The sequence below is a fragment of the Uloborus diversus genome, chromosome 2, assembly GCF_026930045.1.
Source record: "Uloborus diversus isolate 005 chromosome 2, Udiv.v.3.1, whole genome shotgun sequence".
Taxonomy (NCBI): domain Eukaryota; kingdom Metazoa; phylum Arthropoda; class Arachnida; order Araneae; family Uloboridae; genus Uloborus; species Uloborus diversus.
The window spans coordinates 60,760,462-60,776,986 of NC_072732.1; the positions used below are offsets into that span (position 1 = coordinate 60,760,462).

The following is a 16,525-nucleotide window of genomic DNA, read 5'->3' on the forward strand; positions in this document are numbered from 1 at the left end:
AATGACTGCTTGGAAATAACTACGTAATTTGCATTAATTTCTGACGTTTAGTAATGCTTCTTGAGTTCTCATTTCTTTCTACGTGGACCAGAATATCCTTAGACTTTAAAAATTAACTTAAAAAGAATAAAGCAAAAAAAAAAAAAATCATGCATACAAACAAAAAAATTACTAGGCTTATTAGCATTTTCTACGATACGGCATGCGTTTGTTTTACCTTTTTCATCCGCCATTAGACGGTGGCTGCAGTGCCCCCTATAGTTTGTTGAAGTTGCGAATACTATATTTTTTTATCTTGTTCTTTTTAAATAATATTGATTTTCAAAGCAGACGATATTTTAAATTCACTGCTTGATTATTATTTTAGAACTCGTGGATTGGATTCGCAACTCCAGAGCTCGAATACGCTACCTTGCGGTGATAAACAATACTAAAGAAAAAGGTAAAACATTCCATTCCACGTGTTTTCTTTGGGGTAAATTACAGTCTTCAGACAATTTGTGGTGTAATATAATTTCAGAAGAATAGAAAAGAAAGCTTTCCACAAACACGATGAAAAATTACTGCCATTCACTAAGCGTCAAAGCAAGTTATAAGTTACAGCATTTGTTTTACCTTTTTCTTCCGCCATTAAACAGTTGCTGCAGCTTCCCCTATAGTTTATTGGAGTTGCGAATACGCCACTTTGCGCTGATTTAAGAAGTTGGCCAAAGAGTAAAGCATTTCAATTTTGCTCGGGCAAGACAGATGTCTGTTTGAACAGGTGTAATTCGGTGGGTCTTTGTTTCACCTCTTTCAGCAGTCATTGGCCAAAGACTGCAGCTCCTCATAGAATTTATTTGAATCGTTAATTCGATATCTAATTCTATATTAAAGTAATATTGCATTGCATGTTCACAGCGTATGAAATAATTTTTGAATTTGTAGAAAAACACAAAACTAAATCTCAAAAAAAAAAAAAAAAAAAAATCCCATCGTAAAGCTTCACGATTGAATAGGGAAAATCAATGATTAAACAAAACAAAAGATACTCTTAATTTTATACAGTTTATTAAACCTTAACTGAACTGCTATTTATGCTAGTTTAAGCAGTTTCCTGCTAAGTTATTCGCAAGAAATGATAAAATTAATTTAATAATTTTTTTCATCAAAGTACAATTTTCAAACCTCCTCATAAAAAGACTTTTTTTCATTAATCATTCTGAGCAGGAGGACTTCTAACAAAAGAAGTGCAAGCTCACCTAGTTTTGAAATTTGTCGTAATCAATTGAAAAATCAATATGAAAATTGTCAATATGAAAATTGAATTAAAATGAAACTAGTTAAACCCACGCAAGACATCTTTGCTTTAGTGCATCCTCTTCCTGGTCGAAAAGCCGACTGAATGCAGTATTTTTGAAGTGCGATAAGTATGCTTAGAGGAAGAAGAGGAGTTGGAGTCGGAACGATTTTGGTTTGAAGGAGTCGGAGTCGAAGATTTTAAAGTTCCAAGAGTCGGAATAAAATATTTTCTCTCTGAGTCCACAGCTCTGGAATTTTCGATATTCTATTTGCCATATGGAAAATAGATTAGATCAAAGGTGTCATTGGTCAACTTCAGATAATTTTAAGCTTTTTAGTTCGTCAATAAATGATTGCACTCGCAAGTGAATATTTTTTGAGGTATTCACCGCAAAACTAGAAAAGAAAAACGCACTAAAAATTCAAAAGAGGCGTTTTGTTGATAGGCAATCCGACAGAAACATATTCCTCCAATCAAGTATGTATGTATAAAAATTGTACTGTTTGACCACGGATTGTATGTAATCTGGCAATCTGCCAAGTAAAGACGATTCCATCTGATTCAATCTAGCAGGGAAAATGGGAAAATAGCGATGGGATATTGATACACGCGTTTTATAATGTCACTAGTGCCTTATTCATTTATTGCATTCTCAGAAATAAAGTAAGGGGAAACAAAGATAGTTACCATGGAAACAAAAAAAAAGAAAAGAAAATATTTTCATTTCGTTCAGGAACGTAAAAGCAAAATGGTAAGCTCAAAACTTTGTTGTGAATAAATAAATCAATTAACTTTTGCCGTGAGAATAGAGATAGAATCTACTTTAGTTTTAAAAAATGTTGCTGCGAGCAAATTTTCATTTTTACAAAACTAAGGCTAAATAATAGAGATGAAAAAGTACATATCTGAAACAAACCAATTAACACCCCTATAAACTAATAGATACGTCCATTTCCGCCTATAAACCGGATATTAGCCTTTCCATGTAATCGATGGTAAAACTGTATTTGTTTTAAAAAGGGATGAGCATACAAATTTACATTGGGATCTCTTACTATATTAGTCTTTTCTCACTACTGAATAATTATATATTATGATATTATTATTTTAGATTAACGTTACCAATGGGGGAAAAGAAATAAAAGTTCTTTTCCGCCTCGCGTCAGAGATCTAAATATTCTAACGGTATTTTAACAATAAATAAAATATCGTGCACATTTGCGATCATGGTTTTCGATAACATTAAACATTTTATGAATTAAATTTAAAAAAAAAATGTTTATCTCATTGAAAAGAAAAAAAAAGTCTGAAGAAAATAGTTTATTTCATCAACAAATAATAATAATAATAATAATTTGAATTCTGAAATTTTGAATTCAAATTATGTTTTTCGCCATCACGAGCTGCGACAAGACCCTACTCAAGGGAGTTATTGTTTCTAGAAACGGCTCCTGTCCCCCAAGCCTGCCGCTCTTCTTGGGCGGTTAGGTGTGTATAGTTGTGTATGTGTACGTGTTGGTTTATGTGTGCGCAGACCTGTGTGAATGAACGTTGGCATGTAGGGATTGCAATACCGGACCAAAAATTCAATACGGTATTCGGTATTTTTAAAACGTAACACCGGCGTACCGGTATCAATATCGGTATTTGAAATTTCTCAAAAAATGCTTGAAAACATATTGTTTCTCTGCCACATTTTCTAAAAAAATTGTATTATTTATGAAAACGTTGTGTGAATAAATGAAGGAACAAATGTTATAATAGAAAATAATAATAGTTAAAAACATAATGCATCTATTGAATTATTTCTGAGCCTAGAACTCATTTAGTGCTCAACTTTCTAACAGTTGAAAATACTCTTTCTAAATTCACGCAGGGAGATGGTACTGTTAACAATGTGAACACTGTTAACAATTTCTTCATCTTGAAATAATACGGTCTCTTGTGTGTTATTTTTGGAAAATTCCTTTGTGTGTGTGTGTGTGTGTGTTTCTTTTGTATTGTGTGTATTATTAGGGTAGACCGGGGAATTGCCGCCACCTGGGGAAATGCTGCCACTTCTGATATTTGAATAAAAAAAAACCGGCCAGCCGGCCAGACAGCTCCTGACCTGTAGCGAACGGTGCTACAACTAGTGATGTGCCGGATCGTTAAAAAAGTAGATCCGCGGATACGGATACGGACCATTAGTGTCAAGATCCGCGGATACGGATACGGACCCGGACCATTAGTGCCAAGATCCGCGGATACGGATACGGATACTGATCTCAATTTATTTTTTTTTACCCGATTCAACTATCCAAGAGTAAAATTTGTTATGGAAGGTATTCCCGTCAGAATGATGGCAGTTTTTTCAAAAAATGTCAACTGCGGCAAAAATATAACCAAGACTATGATTTACTCTTTAAAAAAATATCCGTTAAAATTGAGGGAGAGTTGGAAGGAATGGGTCAGCGCTGCTAGATGGAAAGTGAAAAATTATTTCTTGCTTACTCGGTTGATGTAGGATACAGGAGCAAGAGTGTAACAGAAACCCCAAATCAATAACAGGGTGGCGACAGGAACTGTGAAAAAAAGTTCCCTGACTTTTCCCTGATTTCCCTGATTAAGTTCACCAAATTTTCCTGATTTACGTTACCAATGATAATGGTTTTCTTTCTTTGCTCTACTTGAAATCCATTGCATGTTTGTATAAAATGCAGTATTTTAAATGTTTTAAGTTGCGTAAAGTTGTTGAACTAAAGATATATTTTAAAAAGATGCTACTTTTTTAATAAAATGGTTTAAAAAAACATATCAAGTCAATTTTTTGAGGGGAAAAAAGCCTACAAAACAGCATATTAAATTTTTCTACATGGAAAGATTATAGAAAATTAAAAAAAAAAAATACTTTACTTCCAGAAACCACTTAGCATAAGAATTTTAAGAAACTATTAAAATTACTCTTAAAAACATATGTGTATTTATGATAGAACTAAAAAGCAATTGAAATTATTTTGAACTAAGTTTTCAAACAGTATAATAATTGTTGCAAGAATAACAAGTAATAGTGAAATAATAGAAGTAATGTAGTTATTCTTATATAACTAATTGACCTATTTATGCAAAACAGATGAAACCATTTGACATTCATTCATAGGGAGCTTTTCTCTAAGCAAGAACATAGGTTTAAATGAATGAATACAGCATTTTAACAATAAACAAATAAAGATATTTACCTAGGTGCACAAGTTAACTCTATTTCAAATGATTTCAGTATGTAACGAAAAAAAAAAATCTTAGATTTCTTTTGTAACAAACAACTTTAAAATGCAAGGGAAAAAAAACAATTAGTTAATTTTAAAATATATAAAAGAAGAATACAACTTGGTTATAAATTAAAGTATCACTTAAGTCTGAAGAAAAGAAAACCATTATAATCTGCGGTGACAACAAATAGTATAACGGCAAAAAACAAAGTTTTTTTAATTGAAAGTTCAATTTTAGGAATTAAATTAAAAACGCGAAGAAGTAATAACTTTTAAGCTTTTATAGTATTAATTCAAAAACCAAAGATTTCTTCTTGAAATCGTGATTACAGTACGCTAATTACTTCGAGACAATGGAATAAAGGCAAAGGAGCTAAGGCATTAATGAAGGCTTCCTCTTTGCCTGTATGGCTGTGTATTTTACGTAGCATTGAAAGCGTAAAAGGAAATTTCAAGCTAGGTAAAGTAAACAACCTAACAGACACAGAAGCAATCTTAGGAAGTTCATCCTGTGGTTAATAAGTAAGATTCAATACTTTGACGTAGAGGAAAAAAGATGCACAACTATGCGGCAGCGTATAATCGCACCTCATTAATTTTACTTTTTTTTGAACAGATAATTGGCGGAAAATGCGTAGGGAATTAGAGTACTTAATTTTGTAAAGCAAAAAAAAAAATTCTTCATAAAATCAATTTTCCCTGATTTTTTGTTATTTTTTCAAAATTCCCTGATATTTCCCTGACTTTTCCCTGATTAATAAAGTTCCCTGACTTTTCCCTGATCTCCCTGATTTCCCTGATCTGTCGCCACCCTGAATAACAAAAACTAATATTAAATTAAAAATTAAAAAATAAAACGTGTACCAGAGAGCCGACCTCATATTAAGATGAATTTCGCGGGTCAGACAGAACACACATTTATCAACAAACTAGCCGCCTGCGGCGACCAGCTGGTCCGCCTTTTTACGCAATTCGCTTTTTTGGCCCAGGGTTGCCGCCTTCGGCGGCTGCTTAGACAATTCAGCGACGATATTAATCAATGTTTTTCTCTGTATAACAATATTATCATTCGCCTTTTTACGGCAATGTTGACTTCTTCGGCGGCTGCTTAAAAAAAATTGTCGATGGTATTAATCAAATCTTTTTCTCTATACATCAATATTAACATTCGCCTTTTTACGCCAAGGTTGCCGCCATCGGCGGCTGCTTAAACAATTTTAGTGTTGAATAAAGTATTTTCTAGATCTATCTCCCGTTATGTCCTTTGGAATATTTTTCAGGGAGGGGGAGGGGAGGCACAAAGGGCATGCTCTTCATGCAAATTTTGTCGGAAAATAACAAAAAGCATTTCCACTTTTATGTGAAAGCATTGTTTTTTCAAAGTCATGGTGTGTGGGGGTTGGGGGGGGGGAGCTATTGATCCCCCTTTGAAGTTCCTCTATTTCTTACTATCCATCTACTGTATCCACCTCTATATTTGTCCACCTTTCTTTCTCTCTATCTATCTATCTATACGATCTATGCATATCTACCTCTGATAGTAATTAACAATCCTTTCTATGTAAAAAAAAAAAAAAAACATTTTTTGCCCACTTAAAATCATCTCTCTATCTACCAAACATAACCACCAATCCCTACAAAAATCATGCAAAAAAACCGCGGGCTTTATTTATTTACTTAAAATTACACGCAAAAAAAGGCTCTTATGTTCCCTGTAGTGTCCAAAAAGCAGCATTTGCAAAAGATAAAAAAATCACCGCTTTTATTGAATTAAAATGCGCAAAAATATGTGACCAAAAATAAATATAGCAAACAGTCCAGAAAAAAAAAAAAAAAAAAAAAGTTGGAAAAATAAAGATCTGAGAAATCTCTGAACGTTAAAAAAGAAAGTGAAGAGAAAAGACAGTAAAAAAAAGTGAACTGAATTATTTGTTTGAAATATGAAGAAATCAATATTTATTAAAGTAAAAAACCTAGATAGGAAAAAATACAATTAAATTTTGTTGCGATTAAGATTCGGCTGTCGTAATATCGAATCGAAATTCACGCTGTGACATCATTGGCAGAAAAAGAGCGAGGAATGATTTTCGACCGACATGAAGGATATGATGATGTCGTTTTGCATTAAAAAAATTGTAGAAAAAAAACTATTGCGTATTTTTAAAAACTTTTTTCTTCTGAAGGGGGCTGAATGTTTTTACTATTACCAACTAAAATTTTGGAATCGAGAGCTCAATACTTTTTGCAGGATGGGTTTCGAAAAAAACTAAACCCAGAAAAAAATGCAAAATAAAGGTTTTTTCAAAAATCTATAACAAATACAAAAATTGCTCTATCTTCAAAATTTTTTCATTCATCATATTTAAAATTAAATTTCCTACACAATAGTACAAAAAATATCCGTCTGGCGCGATTGGTTCGGGATCTGTGAGGTCAAAAGTACTAAAAAGTGCTAAAAATAACATAAAACATTAAATAACTTTTTTTCTAATTAAAATATCAAAAATCGAAGCCCGAGGTGTACATTTTCAGCAAAAACTGCACCTGTGTACCAAATTTCATCTTTTTAGGCCTTACCGTTTTCCCAGGATGCGCGCCACAAACACACACACACACCACACACACACAAACATCTTGTTTTATTATATGTATAGAAGAAGAAGAAGATAGAAGATAGATATGAACTGATAGCAGGTAAAAATTGAAAATCATTGAGCTTTTTCTCCTTATCTTCCGACTATGAAATCGCTACTAATCACGCGTATAAAGGCTTATAATTGTATTTAAAATTTGCTTAACGAGATTATAGCTCCTAATGTATATAAGTTAGAAGTTTCAAATAAATATCAAACGCAGAAAACTTCGTTCTTTCAATTAGGGCCAACATTTTTAACGTATGGGTAAATTTTTACTACCATAATTGTGAAAAATATTAAATCGGTTTTTAATTAATGTCTCCGGTAATTAAAGTTCTACAAAATCGAGGCCAAGCTAAGAACACTTTTGATCAAAACACCTTTTGAACGAAAAATGAACTATAAAAATCGGTTCATCTGTTTAGGAGCTACGATGCCACAAAAAGACACACTGATACACATTTTTAAAACTTATTTCCCCTTCCTTTTCGCAACGGGGGGGGGGGGTACAAATTGGCTTCTGAAATGATACCTTATAATTTAAATAGGGAATAAAACCTAATTTAAACGGAATTTAAGAGTCTTTTATTCAAATAAAATTTTTAGAATAGAAATGATCCGTTTAAGATCCGCCAAAAAAGTAACGGATACGGATACAGATCTTTATTTTCCCTCGGATATCCGCGGATACGGATACGGATATCCGGAACATCACTAGCTACAACCAATGCCCCAAGTCAATAACAAACGTTGCGCGCGGTTTTTTTTTTTTTTTTTTTTTGTAGTGTCGAACGTTGTTTTGAAGAAGTTTGATCTTATTTTTCCGCTTTGAATAAGCTGAGGTATGTACTGTTAGATGCTACAGTGGCAACATTTGCTATGAACCACCTTTAACAAGATATTTTAGCCTACATTTTAATCAACAATATTTATCACTTCCGTTTGTTTTGATGTCTTTAAATCTACATTTCTTCCATATTGCCGGGGGTGATGCCGCCATAGTGGTGGCATTACCCCTGAAAGAGTCTTTCCACTGTATAGGTCAAAAACAATTTTTTAAAGGAATGCGCTCTTGTAAACTGCTTCGTAAAAAGAGTTAACAGAAGTTAGTCTTAACAGAAGAAACTGGTGAAGAAAATACTATTGTAAATGCAAGCAATACGTCTGAAGGTGAGTTACTGGATGTAGCAGCTTGCTCATCAAAGACCGTTCAGGAGGTGCCTCAAAAACGTTTCTTCAATCGCGAGAAAACTTTTTACCAATTCCAAAATTGACAGCAGAAGGGGTAGAGGAATGTTCTAAAAGGAAAGGCCACTCGTCAATTCTAACGGGAACCCCAATGAAGGCAGTTTTGAAAGAAACAGTAGCTAAAAGAAAGGAAAAGACTTTCACAACGAAACAAGCCGAAAGAAAATCTGTAGCAAAGGTTTTGGGAATGTATATCAAAACTGAATCCAAGACAAAGAAAGAGAAAGCAGTTACAACACAGCAAAAGAAAATGAATAAATCTGTTCAGAAAAGGGACAAGCGACTTTTTAGTTTGGAAAACTCTTCAGATGAGGAGGACATCGACGTCAAAAAGTTTTGTGACAACGACGAAAATGATGACCTTTTTGATCCAAGCGATCCAAAACTTTGTGCTATATGCAATAAATATGGAATGAATGAGCTGTGATACAGCTGCACTTGCTGTGGCAAGTGAGTGCATTCAGAATCTAGCGATGCTGAAACAGCTGTAAGCTACGTTTGTGATTTTTATAAATTTTAAGAAAATCAGATGAACTCAAAATACTGTTTTTTCACTCATATAAACTAAAAATGTAATTTATTTTGCTTTTCAATTCCTATATTGCAGCAATTCCCAAAGTGTCCGATGAGAAGTGTTCCGCCGCGAGTTGCATAACTTCATTATTTTATACAGTAATTTCAGATAAAGAGAAACTTTCAGGGAGAAAAAATACTGCTCTAAATTGAAGTAGTAGGTGTGTTATTGTATTATCGTAATGTCAGCAGTTTAAAAAAAAAAAAAAAAAAAAAACATCTGATTTAAAGAAAGTTTTTGATGAAGCTTCCGAAGTAGTTAATTTTTTCAATTCTCGTTGCCTCCGGTCAACACTATTGACAGGTGTGCCCCCCTCCAACCCCCCCTCTCCGAGCAAGGACACACGCAAAGCCCTAAAAATTGCAAAGACCCCCCCCCAAAAAAAAACAAGGGCCTTCCCCTTAAAAAGAGAAAAATACCCCTCAAAACACCCCCTAAAAATTTTAATGACCCCCCACCCCCCAGGTGGGCACCCCAGCTATTCAGCAAGATTTATAAAGGTTTGAGTAATCATCACGATTTACTACTTTTTCGTACGAAATACGATGGATATCTAAAACAAACTTTTAAAAATTGTATAAACTTACAGATGAACTGGCGATTTTTCAGCTGGAGCGAAAGACAATAATATCTTTAGCAGTTTTCAACGTTTTGCATGACGTCAGTTGGTATGGTCAGCCTATATGTTACCTATATTTTTGGTGAACTAAACTAATTCTGTATTTTCATTCCAGGAGAAAGTTACCCCTTTTGTAGTGAGAGATAAAATAATACAGCAAAACAAAGGCACCCATATGGAAAATTTTAAGGGGGGGGAGGGGGCTCAGATATTTTCCCTTTTTTTAGCAGGATATTTTTCCCATACAAACCGATTTCAACACAGATTATAGTTATTAAAATGTGTGTGTAGGACATGGACGCCAACGACCAGGAGAAGCGGCTACCGGGGGACAGTCGCGAGACGGTGGGGATGAAAAAGGAATCGGAACGTCAAGGATGGTCAAGTGAAAATAATTAGCAATCGTGATTGCTCAGAAAAAAAAATCAGAAAGGTTTATGTGAAAGAACGACGTCATGATGCACAAACAGCAAAGCATTATGAGTATTCGTGTTTTGGAGTCACCAGAAACCGCTTTTTCCAGATGAAGATGTATCAAACTTTAGAACCAAGCAGCAATTAATGAAGCGATTGGCTACACGCGTGCTGTGATTTCTCAACGAGGACATTCCCTGATGTTCATTGTCTCGAGAAGGCGATGTTTCGAAAAAAAGCATTTAAGTATTCATTTCTGCTGACATCAGGAGGGAGGGGAATTATCTAATCTGACACATCAAGGTCAATCACGGGTGAAGGAAAACATCTCATTTACGCATATCAATCAGTCAATGTGTGGATCGGTAACATTTCTTTGCGTAGCATTTAGAAATTTTAGCATTTTAGAAACTTTATTTTCGAAAAATTCGTCCCTGACCCCCTAATTGAGCCAAAAATGTGCACTTTGATTCTTCCTTTCCGACACTAATACCCTCTAAACAGGAGCGTCCCGAGGGGAGCGGGAGGTCACTGTGACCTTCTAAAAATGCCTTTATTCGGCTATTTTGTCTGACGATTCGGCAAAATTATCATCATTTGATAAAATTTGGAGTTCTCTTCGGCAAAGTTATCGTCCTCCGAGATTTGGAGTTCCCTTCAGTAAAATTATCGTCCTTCGGCAAAATTTAGAGTTCCATTCGTCGGAATTTCCGCCCTCACATAAATTTAAGCGCGGGGCGCCCCTGCCTCCAAAACCAGAAGGTGGATCTGCCCTTGTCTTTACATGAGAATTCTTGAGCATGAAGCTGGTTCAGAATTCAAGCAACTCTAGCGTGAGAGTGCACCTTAAACTCCAATTATTTATAGTGGCCTTATCTTACATAATTAATAACTGAGCGTACGTATCTATGTATGTACCTATGTATCTATGTATGTACCTATGTATCTATGCATGTATCTATGTAGTCATCTATATCCGAGTTTCTTCTCCTGAACCACAGTGAACTGACTATCGAATTAAGTATCGATGGATTCGTAATCTTACCGTCTTTATGTTTGGCTATTTAACGTAAGCTACCGATAATAATTAGCAGAGATATCAATTAAAAACTATATATGTTAATTATGACACGTAGATTTCGACTTAAAATCCCTATTTTTCGAAGGTTTTCCTCCAGGGGCGGCAAATAGGGAGGGATCGAGAGGGTGTCGAACCGCCAATTTTTTTGAGAGAAATGATAAAAATGATCAAATTTAATTTACATAAATCGCAAATCAATGTTCAAGAAAAACAATCTTGCTGGTTATTCATAATGGTAGTTGAAACTCGGCATATTTCCAGACATGAGCAAGTGTTTTCCGTTTCTTAAATCATTAGAAATTCATCAAGCCTTTACCGACCCTTTCAGAACAGAAAAAACTAATGAAGAATCATGGTAAATTTTAATTAAAGATGTAATTTCGTCATATAGGCTAAATATCTCGTTCTTGTGTGCTCTTTGTAACGATGGTTATGAGAAACCTGTGCAGGGGTGTGGCTGGAAATGCCTTAGTATTTTACATTCATTGTTACGCTCATATTTTAAGCGTGTCTATTTAATGAGTGTTCGTCACTTTCTTCTGCTAGAAACACGTTTCAGCTGCTCAATGCATAGTATGCTTTAATAGATACTCTTTAAAAATACATATTATTTTTGAAAAAAATATCTCACATCTACAAATATCTTTTCTGGGGGCTCTTTAACGATGCAATCTCCCTTCCCCCCATATCATGATTACTAGCTGTTAACTAATATGTGTTTTGTTCTATACTGGGGTAATTCATATTTAAGAAACTCGACCTCCCAAATGAAATGCTGAAATGCCGCCTCTGCTTTCCTCCATTCAGTGCTTTATCTCAACTTTCCGCGACAATGCTTTTATTAAAATTTATAGCGTGACAAAAATCATTGAGACGAAAGATCTGTTGCCATTTTTTTTCTCGAATATGAACAAGTAAAATTCTTGCTCTTGTTTTAAAGGCTTTTCCTGTAATTGGGGGAATCAAAATGTTTACTTTTTGGTTATTTTTCCGCAATCTGCCGCATCGATAACTTTGAGCAAGAGCTGTAATTATGCTCTACGTGGTGTAGTTTTAGACTCGTGTCAGAAAACCATGAGATCTAATCATCTTACTTAATTAAACGGTCTCAAAAATGATAATTTCAGTATAAAAGAGCGATTTTTCATGAGTTTATATGCGTGCTACTCAAAATCTTATGAGCTCAGACTCACATAAATGCTAGAACGAATCAACTGCCAAATGTACTTTAACCCCCAAAAATTTCATGCTTCCAGTGTAATAAAGTTTACTGTAACTTTGACCACAACATGGCAATTCTTCTCACAAAGCTGATTTGCCATTTTGGAGCACTATATTTTGGAGATCCTAGATCCTCAGGATTCGGATCTCGGAAGCTGAAAATTAGCATCGGGTTAGTTTCAAAGACATCGCCTATTTAAAATTTCATCCCATTTGGCGATGATCGAGCGGCGACAGTTTGAAAAATCAGGTCAGTTGAAGTGGAATTACTCTGATGTAAACATTATGCACATTTCGACCGCATCTTTTTTTATTGTCTAACAAACCTGCGGGTTTTTTTCCTTTCCTTTTTTTTTTTTTTTGACTTTGCAGTTATGTTTTTACTTTTGAGTCAAATTTAATAAATTTGTTTATTTATAAAAGTTTAATTACTGAGTAGTGTATATGCAAATTCTACTGTACTTATGAACTCAATCACTTAAACAATTGCAATTCTCTTCCTGAAATATAGCATTGATTTATGATCATTATAAAGTCAAAAATAACCAAAGATGCATGTGAATTGTCACAATCTTATATCAGAGTGATTCCTCGTCAACTGACCTAAATTTTTAAAAATTTCCCTGCTCGATCATGCTCGAATGGGATGAAATTTTATAGAGGTGTAGAGATGTCTTTGAAACTAACCTATGCAAATTTTCAGCATCCGAGATCCGAATCCTGAGGATCTAGGATCTCCAAAATGGCGGATCAGCTTTATGAGAAGAATTGCCGTGTTGTGGTCAAAGTTACAGTAAACTTTACTACACTGGAAGCATGAAATTTTTGGAGCTTAAAGTACATTTGGCAGTTGATTCGTTCTAGTATTTATGTGAGTTTGAGCTCATAAGATTTTGAGTAGCACGCATATAAACTCGTGAAAAATCGCTCTTTTATTCTGAAATCATCATTTTTGAGACCGTTTACTTAAGTAAGATGATTAGATCTCACGGTTTTCTGACACGAGTCTAAAACTACACCACGTAGAGCATAATAACAGCTCTTGCTCAAAGTTATCGACTCAGGCGTTATAGAGTAATTGACCTAAAACTTTGATTCTTGTTGTTTCAAATTATCAACTTTGAGACCGCGTAATTAAAAAAGTTGATTAGTTGAAATGGGTTTCTAACCTGGACCTTAAACTACACCACTTGGACAATAACTACAGCTGTGTCCCAAAGTTGTTGATCCGTCGCGATCAAAGTTATTGACCTCTAAATTTGGCCATTTAGAAAAAATCATCGACTTTGAGACCGTTTAACTACTAAAGACAAGAGAAACGAAATTTATTTTATATTTTTCTTAGTACTATACTGTGGTGAGTAGTTAATCATATACTTATTTCCGAGGGTTACTTTCGAATTTAGCAGATATCCGGGCCCAAACAAGGCAAAAAAAGTTTTAAAAAATGCATATTCAACTGACCTTTGACCTCAAAGCCATGAGTGAGTCACCAAAATAATTATACTAGAATGTACCTAGTATCAAGTAGTATCCTTATTTAAAAGAATTGGCTCGGTTCACTCATTGCTTTTGAAGCAAAGCAATCATATATTCAGCTCTTTTTTCTCACGACCCTAAACTTAGACCTCCACTCGAGGGCCAACAAGTCAAATTAGAGAGGAAAGAAGCTTCAATTTTTCTGATCATAATACCAGTAAAATATCCTGAAAGTTTCAGGAAAATTGAAGGTGTCAACTATCAGCCCTCCCCCCATTCACTTTGTCGAACTTTAAAAAAATGACTCTCAAGAATTCAGCTTAAATGATATCTTAAACAGCTTCTAATAATCGTTTAGCTAGTAATTAGAACGCGGGTTTCAATGATTTTAAAATTCCCCGAAACGGATTTAAAATAGTTCTTTAAGTATCTTAAAAAGAACAAACAGTGTTGGTAAAAAATAATCAGAAATACAACTGTAAAACAAAAGATATTTCTTTAACCTTCAAATGTATTAAATTATATTAACAAAATTAATTACAAAAGTTTTATAAAAGTTTGAAATAAATGAAGCGGAAATAACAAAAACTGAAGAAGAGTGAAACAAAAGGTCGATATTTAACACATTAATGTTTTTTTAATAAAATGTTCATACTTCAAAACATTTATTTCATAAAATCACAGGAAACTGCGTCGGATTATTCAATCCTTTTAGATATTTTTACACATGGAAGAACATTTCTTGTTTTTGAGAAAACTTTTATATAAGGACAAGTGGTGTATATTTGTAGAAAATTCATTGACCTTTCTTCTTTAGTTTCAAAAGTTGCCACTTCGCTTTTCCTTTCAAGAACATTTTTAAATGTTTGGAAACATTGTATACTTCTCCAAAGTTTTGCGTAACTTGATGATTGTTCGGACTGATGGTTAGATTGTATGTATGAGAAAGATTTTCAAAGATTCTCACATCGCACAATTATACAAAAAACTTCACATTGCATATGATAATATTGACACAATAGCAAAAAAAAAAAAAAAAAAGATAGAAAACAAAAAAGATTACCCCTCCCCCCAGATTCTCAAAAATATCTTAAAAATGTCAACAACTTCCCCACATGACAATAGTCGACAAATGCAATCATCATATACAAATCCAGGATTTGCTAACAATTTTTTATTTGTTTGTTTGTAAAAAGTAAACGATTCGTAGTCACAAAATATTTTCAATTGTTGACTAAACCATAACTACTCTAAAGCTAGAAAATAAACAAAAAGTAAAAGAAGAAAAACTGCAGTAAAATTTTCTCTCCAGACGCTTTTAAAAGAATTGACTATTATCTAAAGCAAAACAATGTCTTTCACAATCGACACTGAAACAGTTCGACCCGTATTATTTTCTTTTCTATAAATACATTTAAAACTTTTTGCAGTAAGTTACCGCCCTAAGCCAGGGTTAAGGCATAAAATACACCGCCAGCTCGGTTATTCCATCCGAGGACTGCAGTTTCGTGCTTTTTAGCACTCATCAGCCCGGAATAGGAAATAACCGAGCTGGAGTCGGAAAACCTCTTTAACGGAGACAAGAGAGCCAAACAAGCTTGTAGATAATGTAGAATTAGCTTACCAGACGAATGACGGCAGCAATGGTGTGGTTCAACTCTTCCGATGCGGTTCCTCTCTAGGCTCCTTTAAGAGGTTTTCCGCCTCCAGCTCGGATACTTCCTTTTCCGTGCTGATGAGTGCTAAAAATCATGAAACTGCAGTCCTCCGGATGAAATAACTGAGCTGGCGGTGCATTTTATGTATTTCATACTTATTCAATAATCCGTTTAGAAAAGGTGGTGCTTATTTCTCACTACCGCCAATTTTGAAAAAAAAAAAAAAAAATCCTTCCGTCAACTGTATATAAACTACAATATTAGGATTGGAAACAGGACAATAGTGTTAAAACCAAAGGCTATGACGGGGTTAACCCGGAAAACCCATCTCACGTAGACATGTCTCTGGAGCATGATTACAATAGTTTGTAAATGTTTGGTATTTTTTAAAAATATATTAATTCAAAAATGTTAAAGTTCAAGATTTTCCTTCCAATTTAAATTTTTTCATGCAGAACAAAAGAACCAAAGAATAGAAACAGATATGTCAGACGTGAAAATCGTGGCCAAGGATTATCGCGATGTAACGCAATGACGCAAGGCAAGAGCAACATGAGACTTACCTTCTTAAAATGTTCCAAGCGTTATTTTTACTCCAAAACAATTCCGCAAATTTTATCGTTTGCTTTCAGGATGACTGGACGCCATGTCTTACCAAATAATCATGGCTCACAGAAGGGACGAAATGCCCCAAAAAATAAATATTTTCATAAAAACTGACACAAAGGCAAATGTACTTATGATCCAGCTAACGAAGAAGCCAATAAGCGAGGGCTTGGAGAAGTTGGGAAGATAAGATGCAGATTCGTAATCACCGTTTTTGCGTCATGATAACCTTTAACCGTTTGCGGGATAAAAAGCTGCTCAAACGCGTGTTGTCTTTGTCAACAAAGGACTGCTGAACGACTCGGGAATTCGTCTATTTAATGACATGTAAATAAGAATTTCGAGGGTCTTATGTGTGCATAATGGCAGTCTTGTGATTCTTTCTTTTGTTTGTGGAGGAATGCGGATAGATGAGTTTATATTTCATAGTGCTGCGAGAAGAGACATCAAGTTTGTTTT

The 16,525-nt window shown here is 34.4% G+C and overlaps 1 protein-coding gene across 2 annotated transcripts in view; it reads right to left on the bottom strand.

The window, feature by feature from the left end:
• LOC129235178 (uncharacterized) overlaps window positions 1–16,191 on the bottom strand; it is a 35,055-nt gene extending 18,864 nt beyond the window's left edge. Inside the window, exon 1 of one of the 2 annotated variants that reach the window (XM_054868871.1) lies at window positions 16,024–16,191. The gene's annotated coding sequence lies outside the window, so the exon portion shown is untranslated. Of the gene's footprint in view, window positions 1–615; window positions 707–16,023 lie in introns of those variants that run through there. The other variant, XM_054868873.1, reaches the window with a different exon arrangement.
• Between the last annotated feature and the right edge of the window lie 334 nt (window positions 16,192–16,525).